This window comes from Macrobrachium nipponense, chromosome 46 (genome assembly GCF_015104395.2).
Source record: "Macrobrachium nipponense isolate FS-2020 chromosome 46, ASM1510439v2, whole genome shotgun sequence".
NCBI classification, from domain to species: Eukaryota; Metazoa; Arthropoda; class Malacostraca; order Decapoda; family Palaemonidae; genus Macrobrachium; species Macrobrachium nipponense.
This window is the reverse complement of record NC_061106.1, coordinates 29,692,407-29,704,906: the sequence shown is the minus strand read 5'-3', so window position 1 is coordinate 29,704,906 and position 12,500 is coordinate 29,692,407. Positions and strand designations below refer to the sequence as shown.

Genomic DNA, 12,500 nt, shown 5'->3' with positions numbered 1-12,500 from the left:
TAAATATTATTTGAGAAACGTTCCAAGGCTGCTGTTCAATTTAGTGCCAACAATTTTATTTTTCTCATATATGTTTTGAGTAATATCATAGGATGGTATTTGAAATGTTAAGTAATGCAAGATGCAGCCAAGCTCCCCCCCTCCCCCTCCCCCCACTTACATACCTTCAGCTGTCGCATCCTTTACATTTACCGAGACTTATTTTTCAAGGTCACAGAAACACTTAAATGCTGCTATTTTTATTTATTTAATGAATTCATTTCCTTTGCTAGAGTTATTTGGCATCCAGAGTTTTTCCGAGATTGTTGCATTTCACTCCCTCCAGTTTACTTATTTACTTTATATCATTCAAAACCCTCTAGTACATTGCACTATAGTATTTCGACGAGCAAAATATTTTTCAAACTTCGTTTTCAGAAAGTTCTTATTAATTCACATGAGGAAGTAATTATATATGTATTGTATTTAGTAATGTCAATCGAATGGTAAAACTTGTTCGTCAGTCCATTTACAATTGAGGTCCAATTATCACATTATTTGTGCCGAATTCCTTAAGAATATATTTTCAGGTGTGATATTTAATAACAATGTAAAACAAGTAGAAAATGCGCCGGAGTTTCTTTGGCACAATCGAGTTTTCTGTACAGCCGCTACAGCGTATAATAAAGACCACCGAAAATAGATCTATCTTTTTCTGTGGTCTCGGTATGAGCCGCGTCCCATGAAGCTAAACACGGCCTGGCGGTGGCCTATCCTATATTGTTGCCAGAAGCACGATTATGGATAACTTTAACCTTAAGATAAAAAATAAAAAAACACTGATGCTAGAGGGTTGTAATTTGGTATGTTTGATGATTGGATGGTGAGTGAACAACAAACCAATTTGCAGCCCTCTAGACTCAGCAGTTTTTAAAGATTTGAGGGCGGACAGAAAAAAGTGCGGACGAACAGACAAAGCCGACACGACAGTTTTCTTTCACAGAAAACTAAAAGCAGACAAATGGAGAGATTTTAGTGTGAATTTCTGCGAGACTTGATGAAGTTTGAATGATTGTACTTGCATCACTGCGCAGTAAATGTGAAGGTCACCAAATATTGAGGATCGATAAACACGAAGTGTCTCTTCTTTTCATACTTTGTCTCTGATGACCCCGTAAAGAAATATACTCGAACGAGTATACAAAAAACTGGAAGAATATCTGTTTTTATACTTTTCGTTTTGTATTCAGTTCCAACACCAGATACACCTTTTAAACTGAGCGGAATCACAGGTTTCAAAAGAAACAAGAGGGAGAAGCGTTCTTGTTAAATTAGAAATTCAGTTACAACTTGATAACTCGGAACAATATAGTGCGATTTTTACAGTGAGAGAATTGCCAAAGATAAGATTATTACATTTTACCGAAAACTTGACGAATTTGGAAGCCTTATCAATCCCTGTGTTAATTTTTTCTTGAAAAAAAGGGGTTTGGTGCATTAAGTGAGAAACGGTCGTCAACCATAGTATATTAGCTACAGACAATTAATTTGAAATAAGACCCGAGAATTAATTTTAAGTTAATAGTTCTGATGACACTTACTTTGTCATCAGAATCATTCCTTACTGCGCCATTATCCTCCTAGTAAATGAGGACTTCTTTCGCCCAGGCATTACATTTCAGGGCTATTCTAGTACTGTCATGAGTCATAGGCAGGTTTTGGTGCACTGCTCGGATCTGCTTGTAATCGGTTTCGGGAGAGGTTTGTGAGGGTTATAGATCTCCTTGTAGGTCATGTTCGAAAGTCATTTCATTTCGGCGTCAGATTGTGGCCCCGTATGGTAAATGTGAACTAGACAACCGGACGATGATATCGTTTATTAATGTAATTTGTCGGCCACACAATGTAGAAAGGGGTGTGTATAGCCCCGATGGGCTATAGTAGATTCACATCAACCGTGCATCTGATGTCTAGGTCCGTCCCTTACAACGCTCCTGATTGGCTGTTGATAAGCCAATCACAGGGCTAGAAACTGTCAGTCTCTCTCGAGAGTTCACAGGCAGGATGTACTATGTTCCACCTCTCCTGAGTACACCTCTTTCAAAAGTATCCCTCAGGAGAGATGGATCATACATCCTGCCTATGTGAACTCTCTCGAGAGGCTGAGTTTCCAGCCCTGTGACTGGCTTATCAACAGCCAATCAGGAGCGTCGTAAGGGACGGGCCTAGACATCAGATGCACAGTTTATGTGAATCTACTATAGTACTAAACACGGCGTCCCTCGGAGTTTCCGCCATCTTTTAGTACAATCACCTCCCACTGTGGTGACGCGTAGGTAGCAAGCCAAAGTAGCACGTCTGTTTTTTATTTTTAACGACAGTTGTCTTTTTAGAGCCCAAGAGAATGTTTTACAATCCAAGGGAACACTGATCAACTAAGCGTTAAGTCCCTGACTCTTCCTTATGATTATGATCTGGGGAAATGTTCAAATAGCCTTAGAAAAGAAAGATATTTTCATAGTGTCATTGTTCAATACCCTGATACTCGGAAAGAAACTCATCGAGAACAATTATAAAAACCCAGACAGTGATGTCGGAGTCTACGCAATAGAATGTAGTAAATGTGAAAAATGTTATGCTGGAGAAAGTAGTCAATCACTGAGCCAGAGGGAACTCGAACATGTTTCAGCATGCCGACCATAAACGTTCTGACAAGCCCACTAGGAGTTACAAGGATTAGGATGTCTCAAAGACTTGTTATAAAAAATTAGTCGATCTGAGGAGACATCGTGTGCTCACTTATCTCGAGGAGCAGGTTTTACGGTTCATTCACAATGCCCTAATGATTTTGTCTAGCTTTCTTTTAAACTATTCCACACTGGTGCTGTTTACAACTTCTGCTGGCAATTTGTTATGCCTTTTAGTATTTTGAATGTTTCTATTAGGTGTCCTCGCAATCGTCGTGTTTTTAAGCCATACATGTTGGAATGCGGAAGCGCTTATCACTTTAAGTGACAGCTTTGATGGGAATACGGAGAATTTACTTTTTAGTGAAGAGATTTGCAAAAGGGCCAGAATTAAAACCTTAGAAATGTCTATTGCCTTCTTCAGTCTGGTAAAAGACCGGCGTCTTCTCCCGCCTCGCAGATCCCTTGGAATTTCTAAAAGATATGTGACGCAATAGCTAGTTTGTTTGTTTTAACCTTGTTATCAGTTTCATGTGGGTTTTTTTAATCATATTCTTTCTTCACAATTTACGAAAGCTATATGCTTTGCGTATATTTTTACAAATACATTTCGTCTTGATTTTCAAGTGTATTACTCTGGATCCATATTATATAATATATATATATATATATATATATATATATATATATATATATATATATATATACACATACGTATATATATATGTATATATTTATTTATTAATATGGTATATATATATATATATATATATATATATATATATATATATTTATATATATATATATTATATATATATATATATTATATATATATATTATACACACATACCATACATATATATATACACACCTGATTATACCCCCACCCCCAAACATTTTTATCACTCGAAGAATGCAGTTTTATGAGTAATTAGAGACAGTTGCCCATTCAAGTAATTAATGTTATTTCCTGTTCTTAACTTTAGGCATAGGTTATTTCTAAGCAGAATTAATGAAATTATTAGACAACTTTTCACATACAAATTTTTTCTCGTCGCTTTCAACTCAAACTGGTATATATCCCACTAACTTGAATAATTTCATGAACGTTGCCTTACTGTCTTATTATTATCAGTATCATATTATCAAAACATCTTATCATATCAAAAAATCACTATCGTTATCGTAATGTCTTAGAGCCATCCGAGGGGGGAAGCCGCGCCCCCCCCCCCAGCCCCACCAAATTTAAGCCTGACGCTTATTTAGACGTTTAAGTTAGAAACTGAATGGGTTTTAGATCTTATGGTGAAAAATAAAGACTAGTTTTTAACTTTCTTAACGCCCCAGATACAAATATATATATATATATATATATATATATATATATATATATATATATATATATGTATACATATATACATACATAATATATACATACATATATATATAGTAGTAATATATATATTATATATACTATATATATATATATATATATATACATATATAAAATAATGACAAAAAATAATTACAACTCAGTTTGAAAGTTTTGGGGTATTCGGTAGGCCATAAGAAAAGTCATTATACTCAATTTCTTTAAGAGCATTTAGATGCAAAAAGGAAAAGAAATTTAGACATTTTTTGGAGCACTCAGGTACCAAAAATATATTATATAAATATATATTTCTTAAAGTATTAAACTAAATAACATAAATAGAAGAAAAAAGCATTGATATGCCTATTCCTATTCATTTGCCAGAAAACCAGTCCCAGTCTATTTAACCGAAATCCACATAAATGGTGACCGGTACATTTCAAAAGGTTACCCAGTTAGAGTCATGAAATTGCTACAGGCTACAGGCCTGTTCGCCGAATGGTCGCTGATTCATCTGCACTGGTGTCGGCTGCGATTAACTTTGCTCGTGCAACTTTGGAATCATTGCTCCAGTTGTTATTATTTGTTTTTCAAATGATGGCTTTTGCGTATCATTACATCAGTTGTTTCGATGCGCATTTACTAAACAATCAGAGGATTTGTGTCGGACTCAAAATACCAAGTTTGAAGACACGGCCTTGGCCGCTTTGAGATCATTATTTTTTTTCATCTTTTATTAGAGAAAATATACAATATTTTACAATTTCAACAGAATAACATTCAGAATTTTATCCGATAAGAGTATTATTGTCTTTCTTGTAACAATACATAACCAGCTTAGATTCTGCACATTATTTTTTATTATTATTACATACTGGTCTTTACTATGTATATACATACATATACCCATACCTATACACTGTATATACATACTCACTTCACCTACCTATATATCTGTATATACTTAAAATTCCAAGTAACTACGAGATCATTAGGTTGTTCCCAAAATCGGACTGTTCATTAGAATAAAAGGGCCATTTCTCTTTTGTGGAGAGAGGAAGCGGTGACCTTTTGTATTATAATTGTGATCAGTATCGTTCTCATCTACCAAGCCACAGGAGACAGGTTCGAATCTTTGGGGAGGAAGGATGCATGGACACGCATAAATATATATATATATATATATATATATAATTATATATATATATATATATATATATATATATATATATATATATATATATATATATTATATAAGGCCTATGCAGATATATCTGCGGGTTTTCCTATATATATATATATTATATATATGTGTGTGTGTGTGTGTGTGTGTATATAGGCTATGCAGATATAGATTGTATTTTTCCTAACTATACAAACCTGAGGTCCTTTACATAACGGAGAAAGAAAGAAAGAAAGAGAGAAAGAAAGAAAGAAAGAACGCAATTCCTTATTTAAAGGACCGAGTGTTTGTCTATCGTGTAGGAACAAATATATATATAATATATATATATATATATATATATATATATATATATATATATTTGTTCCTACACGATAGACAAACACTCGGTCCTTTAAATAAGGAATTGCGTTCTTTCTTTCTTTCTTTCTTTCTTTCTTTCTTTCTTTCTTCCTTATCTTTCTCTCTCTTCTTTCTTTCTTTCTCCGTTATGTAAAGGACCTCAGGTTTGTATAGTTAGGAAAAATACAAGTTTACTTTCAAAAATTGATATATATATTATATATATATATATAGTTATTATATATATATATATAGACTATATATAATATAATAATATATATATATATATATATATATATTATATATATATATATACATACAGAGAGAGAGAGAGAGAAACATCATCAGTGCTGTGAGTTTTGCAGGTGTTTGTATTAGTCAGCGGAACGTGAGAAATACAAGACAAATGTCCAAAATCATATACTACTTGCGTAGATTGGATTGCGCTTACACTACATTAAATTCGAGTTTCTGAACGTTATGAGATGTGGAGTTCCGGCTGATATGAATAAGGTCGTCTCGATGTTACAATTGGTAGCATAGGCTTAACTTACAGAAATTGGCTGCGAGTATTGTTAGGCACGATAGATCCAGGCAAAATACTAAAACAATAAATGGGTTCCCTACTTCATTATTGTTAAGGCGCGTCCACACTATGGTAAAATGTCATAAACACGTCGGTACTTTATCCATAAGTATTATTAATTAACTGGTTGAATCTGCGACGGAAAGTGAAGAACGAAAATGTCAAATGTTAAATAGCCATAAGACTACCACTAAGTCCTTGTCAGTCATGCAACATGCTTGTGATATGTGCAATAAGTTGCGGGAGTGTGTTCAAGACATGTTTTACTGCGGTGTGGACACATGCGTAGACTTGACGACGAATATATAGTCTTACCCTGAGTATATTTATAGGACTAGTGATATGAACTATAGTCTCAGTCTGAGTATAATTAAAAGACTAGTGATATAAACTATAGTTTCAGTCTGAGTATATTTAAAGGACTAGTTATATGAACTATAGTTTCAATCTGAGTATATTTAAAGGACTAGTGATATGAACTATAGTCTCAGACGGAGTATAAATAAAGGATTAGTGATATAAACTATAGTCTCAGTCTCAGTCTCAAAGGACGTGTGGTGATATAAACTATAGTTTCAGTCTGTACATTTAAAGGACTAGTGATATAAACCATAGTCTCAGTCTGAGTATATAAACTAAACTATTGTCAAATCTAATGAAATCCTAAAGATTATCGTGATATCCAAACGAGGTATGACAGTGCTTTGAAAGGTTTCACTTTCCCCTTAACAACGCCGTCGATGGTGCCCAGCACAAACGACTATCCTGGTTTTCCCTCCGCTCATCAGAGACGTGACGTCAAGGTATATATTGTGCAAGACATTGATCCCCCTAAGTATTGAACTAGTCTTGCGCAACCATGCACAAGACACGTTACGCTATAATACCGTACTGGTGTATTATACTCCTGTATAAAAGGCAGGTCTAAGTATCACAAAATCTCAAGCTAGGAAGTACAGAACTACATTTTGACTCGATATGTGATAGTATATTGTATGTATGGTGCAATTTCAGGAATACTTCATTATTGTTATCGTGGGATATGTACACACTAGTTGCAAAAGGCACCTTCACACTCCACTGCACTGCCTACTCATCATGGAGGTTTGCTTAGAATACAGCGCTGCTGTGTCATAACGCTTCAGTCACTGAGTATTTTGATATATTCGTGTTCTTTATTTTTCTTTTTACCGTCCACAAAAATCCTGTAATATGCCTGTGGACTTCCCGCATCCAGGCACAAATTTTTTTTATTGGGGTGCCCCAGTGTTCAAATTTGATAAATATGGTACCTGTAAGAACATTTCCAAACAAATTCCTTTTTTTATATAATCTTGATCTTTTATTACTGTTGCTTGTTTCTTCGTAGTTCAAAATTTTCGCATTGTTGTAAAATCCATCTAGAAAATCCTAAAGCAAAAAAATTCTTTCCAGGTATGATTGTATACACAATGCTTTCATTCTTGTATCCATAGATACCTATACATTACCAGCCTCTGTAGAATTTAGTCATCAGGTTCATACCAGCACTCTTATTCCCTGTAATACTGTACAAAGGACTGTGCCGGCATGAAAGACCAAACAAAATAAAGCATTAAATAACAATTCCTAAAGAACGATTTGAGTCCCAACAGATGGCGCTGGCATCAAGTGAACAGACTACTCCTCAGCCTCACAGTGCCACTTTAATAAGCGATGGTGGAGTTGAAAGCATCTGTTGGCAGGTCAGGATTGCATGGCAAGTATCGGTAGTATTCCACAAGCGCGCGCGCACACACAAACGCTACTTATTTAGCCACGTTTATCTCTTTGGCGGACCTCCTCCCATATGCCATTCTTATCTTGACACATTTCGATCCGCCTACGACCTATACGTATCCAACCACCTCGCGACCATTTCCTCTTCGCCGTTGCCAATGATTTCGCAACGTCTTCCTTGTAGTCACTTCGTAAATATGTCTTTCGTCTTTCCTAGCTTCGTGAGTGTGTGGTTTGCGGAGATTTTTTCGCTATTTCGATAAGACTGGCTGTCACCCCCATTACGTTTTGACTAACATTATTTGATCATACGTATTTCCACATCCTGCCGACATTTTCGTTTCGCTGCTTGATCCAGTCATTCCTCGTGATTTCCGTATTGTTTAACTGTCTTACATTCTTCTCTATCGTACACTCATGTGCTCTTCTTTATCTGATTTCTTCCACTTCGAATCCAGTCACATTAAACAAACGCCCAAATTGGCATACTACGTCTCTCTGACGTAGATTTATATTTACGTTAAATCATTCGCTGCACTTGACGATACACCTGCTACATTACAAGCTACGATTCGTAATGTAATGATAACCGTGGGTCCCACGTTTGCACGAAGACCTGAAATTACTGAAACATTTTACTAATAGTTGCTCCGAGGTATTTTATTTTCACTCGGGTATATACATTAATGACCAGACTATCAATGGTTATGCTGTGAATATTAAGAAAAACTTCACAGAATGTCAGAGTTGACGAGTTCATAAACTTTTTTGAGGTTTTCAACTCGGAAAGATCTTTCTTCCATTATTTAGTCTACTATTCAACTGGAAGAAAGAAAGAGCTTTCTTCCATTATTCTTACTATTCGTTTGTTGTTTTGGCCCTCTAAAGCATATTTAGTTAATAGCCTTCTCGATAATGAATGCCGGGTAGAGTGACTGGGTAAGAACGATTTTGAATCATTTCAAATTCTTTTCTCGGATCCCATGCGACCATAGCATAAGCCTCGACCGCAGCCGGTTTAAGCTCTCGAGTGGAACATAACCATTTAGGAAGTGGGTGTACAAAAATGGCGAAAACTAGCTCCTCGTCGAATACATAATTCAGCGGTTTTCTTACGAACACTAAAACAATGATGGATTGAACCATTGGATCACGGGACAACTGCCATTTCTAATCCTACCTAAGCTATTATAGCATTCCACACTTCCGTATTCCATATGAATGCCATTTTTACCTAACTAAGGGCCACAGACTCCACACTCAGCGGTGATAGGAATGAGGCACAGGATATAGGTTTTGTGTTAGTTTTGTTTGTGAGAGCCGTGTAGTTCCATATTGTTGCACTTACAATTATGACCGATAGACATTCACGACCCAATTTAGTTATACAAGGTTTATTTATTTATTTATTTTTATTGTTGTTGCTCATCAAACATTTGCTGGTCAAAATTACATACAATTGGATGGATTCTCCCCCTGAAATAAAAAGATCTATTGAAAATTTTAGATTATATAAGGAATTGGTTAATGACACAGTAGACTGAGATCTGTAAGAATAGGAAGAACAAACATAATAGTTCTAATGGAAGCCCTTCTGTGCCCTTGGTCTTTTTTGTAGTCAGGATATGAATTTGATAATGATAAATCGGTGGTAAATGTGGCTCCCTCGTTTGCACGAAAACCTGAGGTTTCTGAAACATTTCACTAATCGTTTCCCCGAAGTATTTTATAAACAGCGGTGACACTATAGATGGATATCGATAATCGTTGGCTCTTAGGCTAAAAGTGAATTTTTTATGATGTTATTAGATACGGAAGTATTCGTCTAAACTCGAAGGTTTCAACCTCCTTTTCGGCGAGTTCGCAAGTTGTCTGACAAAGCCTGATTTCTTATTGCTTGTTCATTTATTGAAAAGGATTAGGAAGTTAGGTTTTATTTTTTTATTAAATGCATATAAGCTTGACCTATTCGTACGAAGCGTATTTATAATCAGAATAACTTTGTAATTCCTGAATTTTACTAAGGGAATGTGCTGGCTTCCCTTCTAAAACTGAACCTCTCTCCACATTATTCGCTGACGCTAACAGCCTTTTCATACAGCCCCGCACCCCCGAAAAAATCCCTTCCTCTGTTACAACAAAAATATCGGTTATTCTACCAGACACTGCAGAATTCAAGGCCCAACATGGAAACCTTGTTGTCTTGTCCATTTGTCGCAGTTTGATACGAGTTTGCATATAAAATTTCGATGCTGTTGTTCCCAGAAGGCTTTATTTACTTTCGGCTGTCCGCCATGACAGCAGGATGCCCTTCCTGTGTTATACTTCGCGGTGGCGTCATCGTCAGTCGTTTGTGCTTTGTCTCTCACAACCTGGCAGGCAGAGAGTGAGTGACGTCACGACATTGATTGCTGCCTGCCTTTGAGCAAGACGGTCTTGCTTTGAGACTTCCGAGAGAGGGTGGAAAGATCCTGCATGGGTATCATTTCCTAACAGTGGGTATGTTGTTATTATTATTATTATTATTATTATTATTATTATTATTATTATTATTATTATTATTATTTATGGGAAGTAATCAAGAATATTTCCACAGGGAAATGGGCATTCCTGTACGCAAGCAGACAGACGGAGGAAACCCAAAAATACCATCTTCATATATTTATGACATTATTCATTAGAGAGAGAGAGAGAGAGAGAGACGAGAAGGAGGGAAGAGAGAGAGAGAGAGAGCGAGATAGAGAGAGAGAGAGAGAAGAGAAGATAGAAGAAGAGAGAGAGAGAGAGATTGTTTCAAACCAAGCAAGAATTGACGTCATATGTTCTGAAACCACAACAGCTCAGTGATTTTAAGATGGTAACTCAGATTATTCATAAGCAATCGAATTCCCTCTTAATTAGAGAGGAAAGATATCTGACTGACGTTCATATGCCAACCTCTGTATGTAAATTAATTAGCTGTAGAAATATCTTTAATTTTGTCATTAAGAGCAGTGAGGTGTTCAAATTTCAAACCATGTTTAGTTTAGGACTCTCTCTCGCTCTCTCTCTCAAGGTCTTTCAGTCTCTAATGATAGTATTATCTAGATGATCGATATTACAAACATTCCAGAGGTATTCCTCAGGGATTTACACGCAATGCTAACTAGCTAAACCCTCGGTAAGTGTAGTACTCACAGCTTGAATGTATTAAGGACTTTCCATTTGACCGGATTTTGAAAGACCTGCAATATTGATTTTACGCCTTTGTAGTTTCCCCTCCCTTTTCATTCATGAAATATCCACAGAATGCGAATTCTGCCCTTCAGCTAAAAACAATTTAATCTAGCAAGAAAATATATTTATTTAATAAAAAACAAACACGTGCACAAAGAATTACGTTTTCTATTGACGCCTTCGAATAAAAAAAAATATCTTGCATTTCCTTCGATTTATTTCCATTTGGTTTGCTTACGAAAAAAAAAAATGGAAAGCTTAAGAAAAAAAAGATACAAAATCAAGAGTTGAATTAAAAAAAAAAAATACCATTGAGTGTTACATGTTGGAAGTGGCACAGGTGTAAATAGAAAAAAGTGCAATAGAAAGTTTAAAACGATGCTTGTAATAACTAACGGACCTGTCAGAATAACCAGTGAATTGCTTATCAAGAACGGGGCTCAACACCACAGCTGCCAGTGTAACCGACTATCTCTTGTTTTTTTGCTTTTTTCCCCAAGTGTCTGATCACATATCCCTGATAGTTTCATTCGATGTGCTCGAGATTTTAAAAGTAGAACGTTGTAGAGATTTTTTTAAAAATCGAATTTTGCCTCTCCTCGTTTGAACTTGTAAAGAACTTTGAAGACTTCGATATTATTATACAATTGGTTCGTACAAGAGAGTTCAAGTCGAATCGTTTCCGTAGGCACGGTTCTTCGTCCCCTCACTGCAACCCCTATCGTTCCTTTTACTGTACCTCTCTTCATATTCTCTCTTCCCATCTTGGTATCCATCCTCTCCTAACAGTTGATTCATAGTGCAACTGCTTTGAGGTTTTCTTTCCTGTTTCACCTTTCAAACCTTTTTACTGTTCTGTCAGTTTCCGGTTCTACGCTGAATAACCTCATGGGTCCCAGCGCTTGGCCTCTGGCCTAAATTCTATATTCTAGTCTATTTTGAGTCGAATCGTCAACAAACAATAAACTTTTTATCAGGTGGCCACATCAGTCTTACAAAAGTCACTGTCAGGGTGACAATATTCAGATGATATTCTTAAGGGTTACTCAGAATAGACTTCGGGAATAAGAAATAAAAAAAAAAAGAGCCTCAGTGGCGTGATCGGTATGGCCTTGCCCTGCCACCTCGGTGGCCGCGAGTTCGATTATCGGGCATTCCACTGAGGTGTGAGAGATGCTTATTTCTGGTGATAGAAGTTCAGTCTCGACGTGCTTCGGAAGTCACGTGGAGCCGTTGGTCCCGTTGCTGAATAACCACTAGTTCCATGCTACATAAAAACACCATACGAACAAAACAAGAAATAAAAGCATCGTAAAAAATAATGTAGGAAATAAGAAGCAGAAAAACATGTTACGTACCGATAAGAAACTTAAATAT

General features: G+C 36.1%; 1 long non-coding RNA gene across 11 annotated transcripts in view; it reads left to right on the top strand.

Moving 5' to 3' along the window:
• Positions 1–12,500, top strand: part of LOC135214856 (uncharacterized) — a 127,827-nt gene that overhangs the window by 20,900 nt on the left and 94,427 nt on the right. The window contains exon 1 of one of the 11 annotated variants that reach the window (XR_010314504.1): positions 2,186–2,311. The exons of 7 other annotated variants lie outside the window; for them this stretch is intronic. This is a non-coding gene — a long non-coding RNA (uncharacterized LOC135214856). Of the gene's footprint in view, positions 1–2,185; positions 2,312–7,768; positions 7,888–10,285; positions 10,407–12,500 lie in introns of those variants that run through there. 3 more of the 11 variants (XR_010314503.1, XR_010314493.1, XR_010314499.1) reach the window with 3 other exon arrangements.